The sequence below is a fragment of the Lathyrus oleraceus genome, chromosome 4, assembly GCF_024323335.1.
Source record: "Lathyrus oleraceus cultivar Zhongwan6 chromosome 4, CAAS_Psat_ZW6_1.0, whole genome shotgun sequence".
Classification (NCBI taxonomy): domain Eukaryota; kingdom Viridiplantae; phylum Streptophyta; class Magnoliopsida; order Fabales; family Fabaceae; genus Lathyrus; species Lathyrus oleraceus.
In genome coordinates this window covers 431,750,774-431,767,580 of record NC_066582.1, presented here as the reverse complement: position 1 = coordinate 431,767,580, position 16,807 = coordinate 431,750,774, and the positions used below count along the sequence as shown (strand labels likewise).

Genomic DNA, 16,807 nt, shown 5'->3' with positions numbered 1-16,807 from the left:
GAGATAGCTTGCTGGGTATTCCACTTTATTTGTGGGATACCATTTGGAGATTTATTCTGATTGCTTTGCTGACTTGCTTTCTTTGATGGTGCTAGCTTGAGAGATCTCTGGGTTTCTTGTTTCTTTAGTTGTTGTTACTTTGGATCTTTATCCGCGTGGTAGATCTCTTGATCCCTTTTATATCTTTCAAGCATTTTACCGCTTTCTTAGCTGGAAGACCTCGATAGGAGGCAATGTTTTTGTGTGTTTACTTTTGTGCCCAAAGACCTCCAAGAGGAGGCACCAGTGCTAAAGGCCTCCATGAAGAGGCAATTGACGGATAAAAGGGATTAGTAGTCAATCCCCCGTTATTCAGTGTGTCGTTCTTTATGCTCGCACTACGTGTCGATGCTTCAGAACAAAAGCCCAAGATCTTTTGTCCGGTCAGTCAGTGGAGAGTGTTCCATCTTTCTGAACCCCCACTCTTTGTCATGGGCTCACCCTATCCAGGGTTAAGAGCTATGAGGTCTTATCCTCATTACCCTTTTGATCTGCTCACCCTGACGTTCAATGTCAGTGGTTAAGAGCCCATTTGATTACCTTTCCATGGCTTGTTTGTCGAGGTTGATATGACCCCTCTTGACTAAAGCCCTACCCATGTATGTTTGAGCCCCCTTGTTGGTGCGTTTACTTTATGCTATATGTTTTTGTGTGGTGTGATCGTCTCCCCATAGGACTGCTAGGCTTCGTATAGTCTCTCGTTTGCATGTCAATTTAGGTAGCACGGTTCCTTCGTCTAGGGCTTCCTTTTTGCATGAGCATTCCTAAAACACAAACAAACTCTTTGATTTTCTTTTCTTAAGAACACGTTAACTCCTTCTACTACAGGTGAGTAAGTCTCCAAAGGTCGAGCATCCGGTAGATTGCATAGTAATGTCGTTCATCTAAAAAACACAAAACAAACAAAAATAGGTTAGCCGAGCTACGTTGCTCTGATTCTCAATCCTTCTCGAGATACGTATGCAATAGGGTAGGGCCTGTGCGAGCAATAACTCTTTCCTTTCCCTACTTTGATTTTCTCTCTTTCGCATCGCATATAGGACTTTTTATACACACACTTTAGACATAAATAGTAATTGTGGATCTTGTGGAGTACCACAGACTTCAAGGGGTGCGATAACCTTCCCTTCACGTAACCGGCCCCTTTACTCGGTTTTCTTTGGTTCGAGACTTTGTTTTATCCGTTCCCTCTTGGTTATGCAGTACTACCTTTCTCTCCTCTTGGGATAAAAGTACATAGCTGGCGACTCTACTCTTTTTCCGCGCCACTCTTTTCGCATTTGTACTTGGATTCGGGAAATCCGGGGAGCGACAGCTGGCGACTCTGCTGGGGATTTATTTTCCCTAGTGGGCCTTTCCTAGCATTTGTTTGTTTATTGTCTATTGTGTGTTATTTATTTATTGCTTTGCATACTTATCTGCTTGCATTGCATCCTATGTGCGCTTTACTGTTTCATGCATATTGTGCTGGCTGTGTATCTGTTTCGCTGTTGGGTGGGAGTCACAAGAGGTAAAAGGCCCAACACACAGGCTATGAGGGAACTTTAGGACACCTAGGAATAGAGTGATTCATGGGAAGCGGGTGGTATCACGCCACTTAGCGGAACATGGTATCACGAGCAGTTCAGATTCTGATGGGGTATTATCGTTGCATACACCTGGTGTGCATATGATGATATTCTTGAAAGGATTGTTTATCCTGCGTTTCTCTTGACCTTACCCTGGCCTAGATTACACCCGTGAGTGGGGCTGGAATGAATCATTTACAGGTACTGATGGTGACTTGTTTTGATAGTGACTTGTTTTGATGGTGACTTGTTTTGATGGTGACTTGTTCTGTTGGTGATCGTGTCCTGTTGGTGACTTTTGTTTGGTTCTTGTTGGTGATCGTTGGTTCTGAAGTATGGGTTCTAAGTTGATGACTGTGTTCTATGGTTCCCGATTCCGAATTCATGCTGAAGTTCTGATCCTGTGCCTTGTGATACACAGCCAACCAGCCATTGTTTTATCATTTTGCATCATAGCATAATTATTTTCAAAAAAAATAATGCATAAAAAAGAAAAAAAAGTTAACCCGCATATGCATATCATTTTTTCAGGTTTATTCAGGAGTCTGTTCACACCAAGAGATGGCTGCCATTCCAGAGTTGAAGAGGAAGACTTGCACCTACAGCTTTTACCGTGAGCCGTTGACATCTTTGGAAGAATTGGGTAATCTCGTGGCCGACCGTAATCAGAAAGTTTTTGATGATCAGTATGGGGATATCTTGGCATTGTTGAAGATGGTGGTTGATCCGGTACCTCTGCAGACTCTCTTACAGTTCTATGATCTGGAGCTTTGTTGCTTTACTTTTCAGGACTACCAGCTAGCTCCCACTCTTGAAGAGTATTCCATCCTTATGAATGTCCGAATCAAAAATCGAGTACCTTGATGTGCCAAAGGAGGTGGATTTCAAAGTTGTCGCTAAGGCTCTTTACTTGAGCATCAAGGAAGTGAGCGATAATTGGAAACCAAACGGTGATGTTGTGGGCTTATCCTTGAAGTTCTTGGTAAGGATGGCTAAGGAAGAAGCAAAGAAAGGAAATTGGGTAGCTTTCGACACTCAGTTGGCTGTCATGGTTTATGGAGTTATTTTGTTCCCTAGTATGCCTAGTTTCGTGGACCTGGCAGCAATCACTATTTTCATTGGAGGAAACCCGGTGCCTACCTTGTTAGCTGACACCTATTATGCGATACTGATGCGTTGTAAATCTTGATGTTCGCAAGTATACGAACGCGTCAGAGTAATATAAAAGATTATCGTATCCACAGAGACCAAGTGTCAATCTATCGTTGTTTATTGTTATGGTGTTTATCAAAGGCAATTAAAATAGGTGTTTTTATAGTGTGCAATTGAAAAGTAAAGTTTTAAAATAAATTTAATTAATAAAGACAGGGTCGAATGTAATTCACATAATTAAATGATAATCCAAGTACTTGCTAATAGAACTACTTATGGACAATGTTTCCTACTTTGAAAAGAACTAATTTAACAGGAACTGTCGCTTTCGCGTATTCAGAATCGAGTTGTACTCCCTAATCAAACCATCTTATTGTCACTTATAAAAAGGCGCGCATTGCGTTAGAGTAGTAAACCTATTTTTAAGAAATATAGTATCATGACTAAGTTGAAAAGTATTATAACCTGGATTTCTTAACCAAAAGAGGTTCTCACGAACCAGACTCTAAACTTATAAACGCGTCCGAAAATAGTTTCAAAATCTCTTTTCTTCTTGATGTTAAAAACTCCTAATGAACTAGACAAAGCGCTTTCGCTGTTTTTGAAATAGTTAAAAACAATTAAGTTTATAAAGACGTTGGACGACTTTCGATCTTACCCAACGGAATTGAAGTGCGGGAAAACTTAAGTTGAAAGTTAAAATAGCCCTTTAAGTGTTTCTACGAACAATTGTACGGATTACTAGTTAATTACGATCCTTACATTCTAGCCTTATAAATTTAGCTAGACATGGTAAAGTAAAAGTGCATTAAAATAAATAAAATTAGTGCGAGTGCGGAAAATAAATAATTTAAAGCGAGTGCGGGAAATAAATAAAAGTAAAGCGAGTGCGAGGAAATAAATAAAAGTAAAGCGAGTGCGGGAAATAAATAAAGTAAAGCGAGTGCGGGAAATAAATAAAGTAAAGCGAGTGCGGGAAATAAATAAAGTAAAGAGAGTGTCGGAAATAAATAAAATAAAGGCGAGTGCGGAAAATAAATAAAGTAAATGCGAGTAATAAAAACCTGCTCCAATCGGAGGGCTGAGTAAATTGCAATGCGGAAAGGAAAATGGCGGCAGGATTAACTTCCTTCAAAAGTGCTCCAAACTCGAATACAGACTCTATCACAGACTCAATTACACAATTGTGGTAACACTCCAATGCGAAGCGATTACCACTTAATAAAACTGAATATATGCCTAAGTGAAACAAAGTTGCTTCTGATTTCGCCTTGTTCCAACGTTCGGATTTTCGTCTGCTCTAAGTTTGGGTGATTGTAAAACTGAATTCGCGTTTCTATTTATAAGCAAATAAAAAAGGTGGAATTTACTTGGATGCCCTTCAACTTGAAAATAGAGGAAACCATTTTCCTCTTGTGGCGCCCGCCACAAGGCCATAGCGCCCGCCACAAGCACAAAGTAGGGCGCCTTAGTGGAAGTGGTGGGAAAACATGGGAGTTGATGGAAGTTTGAATTGGACACGTCATGGCTTGGACTGTGGCGCCCGCCATGGGGTAGGCCATAAGAGCAAAATGCTGATTTTTAGGGTTTTTGGCTCTTTTCGCTCCTTTTCTCGATCGGGGCTCCTATTAAGGTAAAAACCTGAAAACAAAGGAAAACACAGTAATAACACAACAAAACAATAGTAAAATAACTAGAATGCATGCGAAATCGGAGTCGAAAATACGTAAATTTTAGTGTGATCAGATACACAGCAGGCATGGTAAGTGTGGAGCTATCAGGTGTTGTCTCCCATTGTTACTCAAGTGGTTCTTGTCTTTTCTACCAACCAATGGACCGTTTGTGGATACTCAGAATACTCACAAATGGATTCAGAGAATCATGTCGCTCACATCTTATGATATCAAGTGGCAAGCTTATAGGATTAATGTGCGCAACGTCATTATGAGTTGTGGAGAGTTTCGCAATGTTCCACTCATAGGAACTAGGGGTTGCATCAACTACAACCCGATTCTTTCTCTCCGTCAGTTGGGTTTTGTCATGAATGAAAGGCCGCAAGATGTCGATATAGTTGAAAATGTGTACTTTGAGAAACGGAGCGATCCAGCAAGATTGGAGCAAGTGGGAAAAGCTTGGGAGAATATTGGTATAAAAGATGGATCTGTTTTAGGGAGGAAGTTTGCAATTGCTATGCATGCATACACTGAGTGGGTCAAGGAAAGAGTTGGGACTTTGTTGCTACCATATGACCAGATGGAACCATTACAGGAGCAACCGCCTTTGATCCTTTCAGAGAGTGTGCCTGCTGAGTATTACAAACAAGCCTTAATGGAGAATCTCCAGTTGAAAGAAAATGAACAAGAGATCCAAATGGAGTTTTACAAAGCAAAAGCTGATAGGCTGAATTTGGCTCATAAACTCAAAGGAGTGCAAGGTGAAAGTTCTAGTAGATCAAGAAACAAAAAGAGGTCCTATGATGAGATCGAAATAATGTTGGATGAAGAACACCATGAACGCTTGAGATTACAAAAAGCGGAAACCAATTACAAAAAGAAGATACGAGACTTGGAAAGACAGTTTAAGGACAAAGATACTCAGTTGAATAAAGAGGTAGATCTGAGACATGCAGCAGAGAGCCAGCTCAGAGGAAGTGACATCCGTGCAACTCATTTCCGAGAGGAAGTTGTTGAACTCAGGGTGCAACTGAAAGAGAAGCTCACCCCTCTACTTGAGTGTTCAGAGTGTGACCGATTGATGGATCAGTGCCAATATTTGAAGACTCTCATTCCTGAAGGACGACTTCCCTAGTTTGTCTTGTTGTTTATTTTGAGAATCACCTCCAGGATTGTTGGATGGGATTCCTTGTTCTACACTGACGAACTAAATCTTTGCTTGAACTATGTTTGTATGAACCTTATTTCTTATGTCTATGGATGAGATTATTGATGTTTCACTTTTGCTTGTCGTCCAGTGTATGTTGCTTCTTTGTTATTTATGTTCCGCTTATGGGTGCAGGTTGCCATTTTTCAAAGGTGGACGAGACTCTTGAATACCTGAGAAATGATAAAACATAGCATACGCAACATACACATATCATTCTTGCATCATTACAGGTGTTCTTGAAGAGGATTTCTCATTCTTGTTCCCGTTTCAGGCAGGATTGCTGAGTATCGTCCGCACCGTGACGCAACAAGGCAGAATCAACAGAAGATCATGGATCAAGTTCAAGCAGATCTAGCAGAGATGAGGATCAACATGGCCCAGTTCATGAGTATGATGCAAGGGGTAGTGCAAGGGCAAGAGGAGTTCCGAGCCTTGGCCCAGAGACAAGAAACTATGATTCCCCCTGTCGGTAAAAATCCGCCAGAAGGAACCCCTGTCAATGACACCGCTGCTGCTACCAGCCCTGTCAACAACTATGCTACTGGTGACGAATTGCGTTGTATTAGAATCAATGGACAACCCATCATTACAGAGGCTGCTAATGCTTGAGCGGCACGTGCTCCAGTTCACCATCCTTCTCATTTGGTTGACAAGCAAGAAGATATGTTCACTATTCTCAGTGATGATGATGAATTTGGAAAGGCGGAAGAGAGAGATAGAAAGGTTGATGCCCTTGCTGAAAAGATTCGCGCCATGGAGTGCCAGAATTCTTTGGGCTTTGATGTTACTAACATGGGTTTAGTTGATGGGTTGAGGATCCCGTACAAGTTCAAAGCGCCATCTTTCGACAAGTACAATGGCACTTCTTGTCCCCGAACTCATGTGCAAGCTTACTACCGGAAGATATCCGCTTATACTGATGATGAAAAAATGTGGATGTACTTTTTCCAAGACAGCTTGTCTGGAGCCTCTTTGGATTGGTACATGGACTTGAAAAAAGAATCTGTCAGAAGTTGGAGAGAGTTAGGTGAAGCTTTTCTGAGGCAGTACAAGCATAACATGGACATGGCTCCGAGCAGAACCCAGTTGCAGAGTTTGTTTCAAAAGACCGGTGAGACTTTCAAGGAATACGCCCAGAGGTGGCGTGAACTAGCTGCGAGAGTACAACCTCCGATGTTGGAGAGATAATTGACTGATATGTTCATTGGAACCCTGCAAGGTGTATTCATGGATCATTAGGGAAGTTGCTCATTTGGTAGTTTTTCGGATGTTGTGATTTACGGAGAAAGAACTGAAAGTCTTATCAAAGCGGGAAAAATCCAAGACCCTGGTTCTTCAAGTTCTTCAAGTGCTAAGAAACCATTTTCAGGGGAACCCAGAAGGAGAGAGGGTGAGACAAATGCTATATATAATCAGAGAAATGGCTTTGGTTTAAATGATTTTGTGAGGGTCACCTATACCGGAGTTGCCTTTTTGTTTTATTTTTTTGTTTTTCTGGATCATTCACTTATTTGCATCGGTCCCCTACGTAGAGGATGCGTAGGCCGGAGCTGACTGCTGAGATAAACTACTAAGGACTTATACAGAAATGATGATTAAGGCCATGGTATATGGGGTTTCGGGAATGATTCCTATATTTACGAAGCTTATGGTGCTAAAACAGATACTGATGTTTCGCAAAGTTCTCCCAAGTCACCTCATCCTTACTCAAAACATGTCCTTAAAACCTGAAAACTTTCGAAATAAAACTATTTTCTTTTTGCAAAAAAATTTTTTTTGGTGGGGCTAAAGGTATGGGGAGGTAGGATTGTACTAAGGATCTACTATATTTGGTGACTCGTCAGACTCATGCATTATACTAAAAAGCAAAATAAACAACTGAAAGGGAAATTAAACAACTAAAAGGAAATAAACAGTCTAAAAACAGCAAATAAACTAAAAATAAAAGGAAAACGATAAATGCTCCTCCCACACTTAAATCAAACATTATCCCCAATGTTTCGAAATAAGATAAGGGAAGAGTTACCTGGCAACCTATTGCTGACCACTAGTGCCCTCGCCATCCTGTAAAAGTTAGGAAAGTGATCCTGAAAATACAAACCATTCAAACTTTAGTCTTAATGCAAAATAGGATAAAATCAAAATAAAAATAAATGTAAATAAATGAGAAAAAAGTAAAATGAAAAGAAAAAACCATGGGTTGCCTCCCACGCAGCGCTTGTTTAACGTCATTAGCTTGACGGTTAGAATTTATACACCTGTAGTAGTGGTAATTGGTGGATCAATCAGGGTGTGGCTTGAGTAGTATGTTGGAATGTCTCCTCCTTCGTAGAGCTTCAGTCTTTGTCCATTTACAAGGAATGGACTACATGTATCGTTCTTGATTTCTACGGCTCCGGATCTCAGAATCTTGGATACTTCGAAGGGACCAGTCCATCTTGAACGTAGCTTTCCAAAGAAAAGTCGTAACCTAGTGTTGAAAAGGAGAACAAAATCGCCTACATTGAAGTTTTTCTTTACTATTCTTTTGTCATGATAGGCTTTTGTCCTCTCTTTATATATTCTTGCATTCTCGTAGGCGGATTGCCTAAGTTCTTCTAATTTATGAATGTCTAGGATACGCTTCTCTCCAGCGGCTAGGTAGTCTAAATTCAAAGTTTTAATGGCCCAATAGGCTTTATGCTCTAACTCGAATGGTAAGTGACATGATTTTCCATAAACTAGTTGATAAGGAGTAGTTCTTATAGGGGTTTTGAAAGCGGTTCTATAGGCCCATAGTGCTTCTTGAAGCTTCTGAGACCAGTCTCTCCTCGAAATAGAAACAGTTTTCTCTAGGATCTGTTTTATCTCCCTATTAGATACTTCTACTTGGCCACTAGTTTGTGGATGGTATGGTGTTGCTACTCTATGCCTAACTCCATATTTTCTTAAAAGTTTGTCAAATATTCTCGATATAAAGTGTGATCCTCCATCGCTTATGACAAAACGTGGTGTTCCAAATCTAGGGAATATATAGTTTTTAAATAATTTGATTACTACCCTAGTGTCATTTATGGGTGCAGCTATAGCTTCAATCCACTTAGACACATAGTCTACAACTACTAAGATATACCTATTTCCTAAGGATGGTGGAAAAGGTCCCATGAAATCTATACCCCATACGTCGAAGAGTTCTACTTCCTGAATGTTTCTTAGAGGCATTTCATCACGTCTTGAAATGTTTCCAGTGCGTTGGCATCTGTCGCATTTGACAGTGTAAGCATAGACATCGCGCCACATGGTAGGCCAGAATAGGCCAGCTTGAAGAATCTTGGCGTATGTCTTAGAGGTGCTCGTATGTCCACCATAAGGTGCAGAATGACAATGCTCGATAATATTATTTACTTCATCTTCTGGGACGCAACGGCGAAAGATGCCATCTTTACCCCTTTTGAAAAGGAGCGGTTCGTCCCAATAGAAGTTTCTCACATCGTGGAAGAATTTCTTCTTGCGGTAGTAGTCAAGATCAGGGGGTACTATATCAGCAGCTAGGTAATTAACGAAATCTGCATACCAGGGTACGTTATTTATTGCTAAGGAATTTTGGGAATGCTCATAAGGATCTAGGTTATTTGCTTCAATGGTTTCTACTTTAGCTATCAGTCTATCATAGGCGAAATCATCATTTATGGGTATTAGTTCAGGTTTTAGATGTTCTAGCCTAAAAAGGTGATCGGCCACTATATTTTCAGTGCCTTTTTTATCTCTTATATCTAAATCAAACTCTTGTAGTAATAGAATCCATCGGAGTAACCTGGACTTGGCATCTTTTTTACTTAATAGGTAACGAATGGCAGCATGATTGGTGTATACAATAATTTTTGCTCCTACTAGATAAGATCTAAATTTGTCTATAGCGAAAACTACATCGAGTAATTCTTTTTCGGTTGTTGCATAATTAAGTTGGGCAGCATCTAGGGTTCTACTGGCATAATAAATGGCATGTAACTTTTTATCTTTTCTTTGTCCTAGAACGGCTCCAACTGCATAATCACTAGCATCGCACATTATCTCAAAAGGTTCCGACCAATCGGGCGGTTTCATAATGGGTGCCGAGATTAATGCTTGCTTTAAAAGATTAAATGCGTCATTACATTTTTCATCAAAAATGAATTCAGCATCTTTCATTAAAAGTCCGGTTAACGGTTTAGTTATTTTGGAGAAGTCCTTAATAAAACGCCGGTAGAATCCAGCGTGTCCAAGAAAGCTTCGGACTTCTCTGATTGTTTTTGGTGGTTTTAGGTTTTCTATAACTTCTATTTTAGCTTTATCTACCTCTATACCTTTTTCAGAAACTATATGTCCTAAAACTATTCCTTCGGTCACCATGAAATGACATTTTTCCCAATTTAGCACGAGGTTCACCTCCACGCATCTCTCCAGGATTTTCTCAAGGTTAGCAAGACAATTGTGGAAATCGAATCCGCAAACCGAGAAATCATCCATAAACACTTCCATGATACCATCTAGGTAATCTGCAAAGATTGACATCATGCAGCGTTGGAAAGTAGTTGGGGCGTTACAGAGGCCGAAAGGCATTCGTCTGTAGGCAAAAGTTCCATAGGGGCATGTAAAGGTAGTTTTTTCTTGATCTTCGGGGTGAATAGGTATTTGCAAGAATCCAGAGTATCCATCTAGATAGCAGAAGTAAGAGTGTCTGGCTAGACGCTCCAACATCTGGTCTATAAATGGTAAAGGGAAATGATCCTTCCTAGTTGCTTTATTTAATTTTCTATAATCTATACACATCCGCCATCCTCCTTCTAAACGTTTTGCTACATGTTCGCCTTTATCATTTGGCACGACTGTGATGCCTCCCTTTTTAGGTACTACATGCACAGGGCTCACCCACTTACTATCCGAGATCTGGTAGATTATACCTGCCTCAAGCAACTTAAGAACTTCCTTCTTAACAACATCACTCATTATAGGGTTTATTCTTCTCTGGTGCTCCCTAGAGGGTTTTGAATCTTCTTCGAGCGAGATCCGATGCATGCATACAGATGGGCTTATACCTTTCAGGTCAGAGATATTATATCCTAAGGCTGAGGGACATCTTCGTAAAATGTCTAAAAGTTGGTTCGCTTCCTCTTGGCTCAAGGTAGCACTGACTATAATTGGACGGTTCATCTTTTCATCGAGGAACTCGTATCTCAGGTTCTTAGGCAGTTCCTTAAGTTCTAAGGTTGGTTTCTTAGGGCATGGCATAGGATCTGGAGTAAGGGATAAACATTCATAAAGGTTATCATTGATGTAAGGTTCTTTAAAGTCATCATCTTCCTTTATGGGGGTTGATGGTAACTTGATTGTTTTTATAATTTCTTTTTGTTCTAATTCTCTAACACATTCATCAATGATATCTAAGGCATAACACGAGTCTCCCATCACAGGTGCCATAAGAAATTTCGAAAGTATAAATTCTAGTTTCTCATCACCTACCTCAAATGTCAACTTTCCTTTCTTGACATCTATTATGGCTCCTGCAGTCGATAAGAATGGTCTACCTAGAAGAATTGGTATATCATTATCTTCTTTGATGTCCATGACGACAAAATCAGTAGGGATAAATAACTGACCTATCTTAACAAGAACATCTTCTAAAATGCCTATCGGATATTTAACAGATCTATCGGCTAACTGAAGTGACATCTTAGTGGGTTGTCATTCTCCTAAATTTAATCTCTCACAAACTGCTAGAGGCATTAAGCTCACACTAGCTCCTAAGTCTAGAAAAGCTTTTTCGATGACATGATTACCCAAAAGGCAAGGAATGGAGAAATCTCCAGGATCTTTATCTTTCTTGGCTAATTTGTCCTCGGAAATTGCATTACATTCCAAAGGCCTCGGATCGTCAAGTCTACGTTTGTTGGTAAGGATGTCTTTCAGAAACTTTGCATAAGAAGGTATTTGGGTGATGGCTTCTGTGAAAGGGATTTCTACATGAAGTTTTTCTATAACTTTAATAAATTTTTGATACTGTTTATTGATTTGGGTTTGTTTGAGTCTTTGCGGATATGGTATAGGTGGTTTATATGGCGGGGGTGGTACGTAAATTTTATCTTTAGGTTCTTCTCCTTTCCCTTGACCTTCCTGGTTTTCAGATTCCTCTGGTTCCTTTACTTTGTCTGGGGGTTTGGTACATTCCTTAGAAGTTTCGGGTTCACTTAATCTTGGGTTTGGTGGCTCATCATAAGCGTTCCCACTTCGTAGGGTAATGGCATTGGCTTGTCCTCTCAGATTTTGTTGAGGTTGTCCAGGGAATTGTCCTCCAGGTGTAGTCTGAGGGGCTTGGTTTAAAGCTACCTGAGAGATCTGGGTTTCAAGCATCTTGGTATGAGTAACTATTTGGTCAACCTTGGTTCCTAACTGAGTAATCAATTCGTTAACATGAATGTTTTGATTCATGAACTCCTTGTTTTGTTGGGTTTGAGCGGTGATAAAATTTTCCATAATTTTCTCAAGGCTCGGTTTTGGTGGTACAGGTTGCATAGGTTGATTTGATCTAGGGGCTTGATAACTAGGTCTCGGAGGTGCATTATTTTGAATAGGCTTATTGTTTTTATAGGAGAAGTTCGGGTGATTCCTCCATCCAGGATTATAGGTATTCGAGTATGGGTTCCCTTGGGTGTAGTTCACTTGCTCGGAGTGGGTTTCGTTTATTAGACTGCATTATGCGGATTGGTGTCCTTGGGTTCCACATATCTCACAATCCGACGAAACTGCGGCTACAGTATTCGGGTTTATGCACATATGCTCGACCTTGAGGGCTAATGCGTCCATTTTAGCTTGCATCATGTCTATAGAGCTCAGTTCATGCACTCCTCCTTGGGCTTCCTTTTTCTCAATTGTCGCTCGTTCGACTCCCCATGATTGATGGTTTTGAGCCATGTCTTCAATGAGGGCACTAGCTTCAGGATAAGGTTTGTTCATCAGAGCACCGCTTGCAGCAGCGTCGATGGTCATCTTTGTGTTATAATGAAGTCCATTATAAAAGGTTTGAATGATTAACCAATTTTCTAAACCATGATGTGGGCATGCTCGTAACAACTCTTTATATCTCTCCCAAGCTTCGAACAACGATTCTCCATGGTTTTGGGTAAATCTAGTTATATGGTTTCGAAGAACGGCGGTCTTACTCGGGGGAAAATATCTAGCAAGAAAAACTCTTCGAAGGTTATCCCAAGTCGTAATGGAATTGGGTGGAAGGGAATCTAACCATGATTGGGCTTTATCTCTGAGGGAAAAAGGAAATAATCTTAAACGTATTGCCTCAGGAGAAGCTCCATTGGTTTTAAAAGTGTCTGCTAATCGAAGAAATATTTTTAAATGTTGGTTTGGGTTCTCGGTAGCGAGACCCGCGAATTGTCTCTGTTGCACTAGTTGTAACAGGGACGGTTTAAGTTCAAAATTATTGGCTGGGATGATTGGGTTTACTATACTAGAACTAGGTTCTTCGTTAGATGGTTGAGCGAAGTCCTTAAGAGGTCTTTGGTTTTGATCTTCGGCCATAGCTCTCTTAATTCTATGAAAGAATAAACGTGCGCGAGCGTAACGTTCAGGTTCCGCCAGAGGGTTTACTAAACTTAAACTTCCGGTACTGCGAGTTCTTCGCATTAACCGGCGGGAAATAACCTAAGTCTAAACGATATAACAGCAGGAAAATGAAATTTGACGAAATTGGTCCCCGGCAACGGCGCCAAAAACTTGATGCGTTGTAAATCTTGATGTTCGCAAGTATACGAACGCGTCAGAGTAATATAAAAGATTATCGTATCCACAGAGACCAAGTGTCAATCTATCGTTATCTATTGTTATGGTGTTTATCAAAAGCAATTAAAATAGGTGTTTTTGTAGTGTGCAATTGAAAAGTAAAGTTTTAAAATAAATTTAATTAATAAAGACAGGGTCGGATGTAATTCACATAATTAAATGATAATCCAAGTACTTGCTAATAGAACTACTTATGGGCAATGTTTCCTACTTTGAAAAGAACAAATTTAACAGGAACTGTCGCTTTCGCGTATTCAGAACCGAGTTGTACTCCCTAATCAAACCTTCTTATTGTCACTTATAAAAAGGCGCGCATTGCGTTAGAGTAGTAAACCTATTTTTAAGAAATATAGTATCTTGACTAAGTTGAAAAGTATTATAACCTGGATTTCTTAACCAAAAGAGGTTCTCACGAACCAGACTCTAAACTTATAAACGCGTCCGAAAATAGTTTCAAAATCTCTTTTCTTCTTGATGTTAAAAACTCCTAATGAACTAGACAAAGCGCTTTCGCTGTTTTTGAAATAGTTAAAAACAATTAAGTTTATAAAGACGTTGGACGGCTTTCGATCTTACCCAACGGAATTGAAGTGCGGGAAAACTTAAGTTGAAAGTTAAAATAGCCCTTTAAGTGTTTCTACGAACAATTGTACGTATTACTGGTTTAATTACGATCCTTACATTCTAGCCTTATAAATTTAGCTAGACATGGTAAAGTAAAAGTGCATTAAAATAAATAAAATTAGTGCGAGTGCGGAAAGTAAATAATTTAAAGCGAGTGCGGGAAATAAATAAAAGTAAAGCGAGTGCGAGGAAATAAATAAAAGTAAAGCGAGTGCGGGAAATAAATAAAGTAAAGCGAGTGCGGGAAATAAATAAAGTAAAGCGAGTGCGGGAAATAAATAAAGTAAAGCGAGTGCGGGAAATAAATAAAATAAAGGCGAGTGCGGAAAATAAATAAAGTAAAGGCGAGTAATAAAAACCTGCTCCAATCGGAGGGCTGAGTAAATTGCAATGCGGAAAAGAAAATGGCGGCAGGATTAACTTACTTCCAAAGTGCTCCAAACTCGAATACAGACTCTATCATAGACTCAATTACACAATTGTGGTAACACTCCAATGCGAAGCGATTACCACTTAATAAAACTGAATATATGCCTAAGTGAAACAAAGTTGCTTCTGATTTCGCCTTGTTCCAACGTTCGGATTTTCGTCTGCTCTAAGTTTGGGTGATTGTAAAACTGAATTCGCGTTTCTATTTATAAGCAAATAAAAAAGGTGGAATTTACTTGGATTCCCTTCAACTTGAAAATAGAGGAAACCGTTTTCCTCTTGTGGCGCCCGCCATAAGGCCATGGCGCCCGCCACAAGGCCATGGCGCCCGCCACAAGCACAAAGTGGGGCGCCTTAGTGGAAGTGGTGGGAAAACGTGGGAGTTGATGGAAGTTTGAATTGGACACGTCATGGCTTGGACTGTGGCGCCCGCCATGGGGTAGGCCATAAGAGCAAAATGATGATTTTTAGGGTTTTTGGCTCTTTTTCGCTCCTTTTCTCGATCGGGGCTCCTATTAAGGTAAAAACCTGAAAGCAAAGGAAAACACAGTAATAACACAACAAAACGATAGTAAAATAACTAGAATGCATGCGAAATCGGAGTCGAAAATACGTAAATTTTAGTGTGATCAGATACACAGCAGGCATGGTAAGTGTGGGGCTATCAGGTGTTGTCTCCCATTGTTACTCAAGTGGTTCTTGTCTTTTCTACCAACCAATGGACCGTTTATGGATACTCAGAATACTCACAAATGGACTCAGAGGATCATGTCGCTCACATCTTATGATATCAAGTGGCAAGCTTATAGGATTAATGTGCGCAACGTCATTATGAGTTGTGGGGAGTTTCGCAATGTTCCACTCATAGGAACTAGGGGTTACATTAACTATAACCCGGTTCTTTCTCTCTGTCAGTTGGGTTTTGTCATGAATGAAAGGCCGCAAGATGTCGAGATAGCTGAAAATGTGTACTTTGAGAAACGGAGCGATCCAGCAAGATTGGAGCAAGTGGGAAAAGCTTGGGAGAATATTGGTATAAAAAATGGATTTGTTTTAGGGAGGAAGTTTGCAATTGCTATGCCTGGTTACACTGAGTGGGTCAAGGAAAGAGTTGGGACTTTGTTGCTACCATATGACCAGATGGAACCATTACAGGAGCAACCGCCTTTGGTCCTTTCAGAGAGTGTGCCTGCTGAGTATTACAAACAAGCCTTAATGGAGAATCTCCAGTTGAAAGAAAATGAACAAGAGATCCAAATGGAGTTTTACAAAGCAAAAGCTGATAGGCTGAATTTGGCTCATAAACTCAAAGGAGTGCAAGGTGAAAGTTCTAGTAGATCAAGAAACAAAAAGAGGTCATATGATGAGATAGAAACAATGTTGGATGAAGAACACCATGAACGCTTGAGATTACAAAAAGCGGAAACCAATTACAAAAAGAAGATACGAGACTTGGAAAGACAGTTTAAGGACAAAGATACTCAGTTGAATAAAGAGGTAGATCTGAGACATGCAGCATAGAGCCAGCTCAGAGGAAGTGACATCCGTGCATCTCATTTCCGAGAGGAAGTTGTTGAACTCAGGGTGCAACTAAAAGAGAAGCTCACCCCTCTACTTGAGTGTTCAGAGTGTGACCGATTGATGGATCAGTGCCAGTATTTGAAGACTCTCATTCCTGAAGGACGACTTCCCTAGTTTGTCTTGTTGTTTATTTTGAGAATCACCTCCAGGATTGTTGGATGGGATTCCTTGTTCTACGCTGACGAACTAAATCTTTGCTTGAACTATGTTTGTATGAACCTTATTTCTTATGTTTATGGATGAGATTATTGATGTTTCACTTTTGCTTGCCGTTCAGTGTATGTTGCTTCTTTGTTATTTATGTTCCGCTTACGGGTGCAGGTTGCCATTTTTCAAAGGTGGACGAGACTCTTGAATACCTGAGAAATGATAAAACATAGCATACGCAACATACACATATCATTCTTGCATCATTACAGGTGTTCTTGAAGAGGATTTCTCATTCTTGTTCCCGTTTCAGGTAGGATTGTTGAGTATCGTCCGCACCGTTACAGAACAAGGCAGAATCAACAGAAGATCATGGATCAAGTTCAAGCAGATCTAGCAGAGATGAGGATCAACATCGCCCAGTTCATGAGTATGATGCAAGGGGTAGTGCAAGGGCAAGAGGAACTCCAAGCCTTGGCCCAGAGACAAGAAACTGTGATTCCCCCTGTCGGTCAGAATCCGCTAGAAGGAACCCCTGTCAATGACACCGTTGCTGCTACCAGCCCTGTCAACAA

At 40.3% G+C, this 16,807-nt stretch overlaps 1 non-coding gene across 1 annotated transcript; it reads left to right on the top strand.

Moving 5' to 3' along the window:
• Positions 1–12,699: 12,699 nt before the first annotated feature.
• LOC127077718 (small nucleolar RNA R71) lies at positions 12,700–12,806 on the top strand. The gene has a single exon (XR_007787499.1). It is a non-coding gene; the product is annotated as a small nucleolar RNA R71 (small nucleolar RNA).
• Positions 12,807–16,807: the final 4,001 nt, after the last annotated feature.